Consider the following 2,500-nt stretch of genomic DNA (forward strand, 5'->3'; position numbering starts at 1 on the left):
TAAGGGACCCTTTTTTGACCATATTTGGGTGTAAGTAATACTCCATATTTGGGTAGTGACGTCACGTTTTTGCATGTGTCGCTTCCACCGTGTGGTTTGTGTGTTGTTTCAGCGGACGATTCAGCTAGTGAGATTGGAGGCGCTTGTAGTTGCCTTACGTGTTTGTAAATTGAATTGTAAGCAGCGGCTGATCAAGGAATAGGGTTATACCTACAAATTTCGGACAGAACGAGCGTGTTCGCTTGTTGATTTCGAACCAGCGTGTTCAATTGTCAATTTCGAACTAGCGTGTTCGCTTGTCAATTTTAAACCAGTGCTTTCTTTCGTCGATTGACACGTTTTTAAAGACTTCAGATCAAAGAATTGAACAAATTACTATAACACATCTTCTTATAGCACAAAGAATTGTCCTTGAACTCCAGCGTTGCGTAATTAAAACCACTCACAACTTGGACAAAGCGGGGGTAGACAATATTGCTTGATTATTGCGTTCAATACATTTATTATCTGGTTAATCGCCGTTACAAGCCGACAACTAAATGTTGGGTTCTTTGGCTTAGCAAACATTGCTTTTCAGGGTTCATTCAATGTGAAATAGAGTGCTGTTATCATTATTATTGTTATTAAAATTTTCCTTCATCCCCACGTGCGTGGAAGTTCGAGTTGCGCGATGAAACACATTCCCTACACGGGACTGCCGAAAGTTTTTACGCCATCAGTGTAATAGTTGAGCTTGTGTTTATACTGATAGTTAACTTTCAGCATACCATTTAAGTTGTCATGGTTTATGTTCACCGCAGAGTGCTTTTCTGTCACTTACTCTTTATGGCAGCAGTTGCTCGATAATCAAGCCTTCATTTTCTTGTTTTAGAGTAAATTCTCAACCAGAGACAGCGTATACCACTACAAAAGCAATCCACCTTTCTCTGGACAAAGAGTATAACGTTTTTACGTTAAAATTTGGACTCAGACAGAACACTCTCAAAGTGTGTAAATAAACTGTAATCGATGTAATATCCAAGGGTTCAGTCAAAAACCTTCATACGTTTGTTGTATCTTTGTTTGATTGAATCAAAAAAATGAAACGAAAGTTCATGTGCACATTTATTCAAACAATACTCAAACAACCAGTAAACCTAAGGTAACACTTCAACATCACAAGATATTGCTTCGAGCTTACGTAATACTCCCTCAACATTTACACACTTTGAAATTATGGAATTCCTCAAATTATGCCTTCAAGACCAAGACTCTTATCAGAGTTACTTCACACTCTTTCTTTCCTACTTTCATTTATAGTAAAATAATTTTACCTCTGTGTCAAACTTTCATACCTTCCAGAGACATAAAACAATTTTGCCTCGTTGGCACTTGCCGCAAGGCACAAGTTAATGTGACAACCATGACCTCTGTAAGGCTATAGAGCGAGCTTGACTCACGCGAACATCACACCATGCACATTATCATCCAATCACAATCTAGGCGCCACGTAGCATATCAAAGTCCTTGAACGTCGGTACTGCGTCATTTCTGTTTGGCTTCAAACCGAAACACTTCAGTTCAAGCATCTGCACTAACCTCGCATTGCCAACTTGTTGTCATGGCCTTGGGGATTGTAACCCCTTCGGGAGGATCGCGACCTCTCTTTGCCGGGCAACTTAGTTATCCTCCCTTTTCGCGACCTGCTAATGGAGTGCTTCATCTCCTACCATTACCCCACAAATTGTTGTCTGTTTCACTTGCTGTCATGGGTTGGGAACATTAATGCCACAATATCATGCAAATGCAGTACACAAATCATCTTAACCCCGAGAGACTTGAATTGGGAACAACACTGAGTTAGCCGAATTGGTCTAGGAGATGACCCAATTTTTATATCATGTGAGAAACGCAGGTCCCCACCAGCCTTCAGGTTGCCGCAAACTGACCTGCCTTAACAAATAGAAAATGTATATGTATGTGTGTACGGACAAAAGCTAAACAACACACAAGGGTTATCTTCTTCGAAAAAGCACCGCTGACGTGACCATTTTAGGCAACTCAGGCAATCGCTAATCGCCTTTCATGTTAATAGCGTCGATAATTGTTATGAATAAAGAGAAATGAAATTTTCATGAAAGACAATCATTAGGAAGAAAAACCATGCAAGTGAATTTGACTTATAATTCAAATACTTGAAGACAGCCGCTGATCGTTCCGACTGAACATTTTCAGTGATGTCTGCGTCTTAAAATTATGGCTGTGTTTTGTTTGAGACACCTCATGTCACTATCAATAAACTCAGTTTTGTTAACAGATCTAATCGAGAGCTCCCCTAGGCATACTTGCCTAGAATCTAAGCATATAAGATTTCGCCGTGAGGGTAAAAAAAAAAAAAAGATCACTCAAAATCAGCGCCCTATGTGAAGGTAATCGATACTTATGACAAGGAAATCATTACATTTCAAGCTTCAAATCACATAGTTAAACACGAGAAACACATGCATTCTTCTAGTATTGA

At 39.5% G+C, this 2,500-nt stretch overlaps 1 protein-coding gene across 2 annotated transcripts in view; it reads right to left on the reverse strand.

The window, feature by feature from the left end:
- LOC138038546 (uncharacterized) overlaps nucleotides 1-2,500 on the reverse strand; it is a 17,658-nt gene that overhangs the window by 15,026 nt on the left and 132 nt on the right. The window lies entirely within an intron of this gene.

Source organism: Montipora capricornis, chromosome 2, assembly GCF_036669925.1.
Source record: "Montipora capricornis isolate CH-2021 chromosome 2, ASM3666992v2, whole genome shotgun sequence".
NCBI classification, from domain to species: Eukaryota; Metazoa; Cnidaria; class Anthozoa; order Scleractinia; family Acroporidae; genus Montipora; species Montipora capricornis.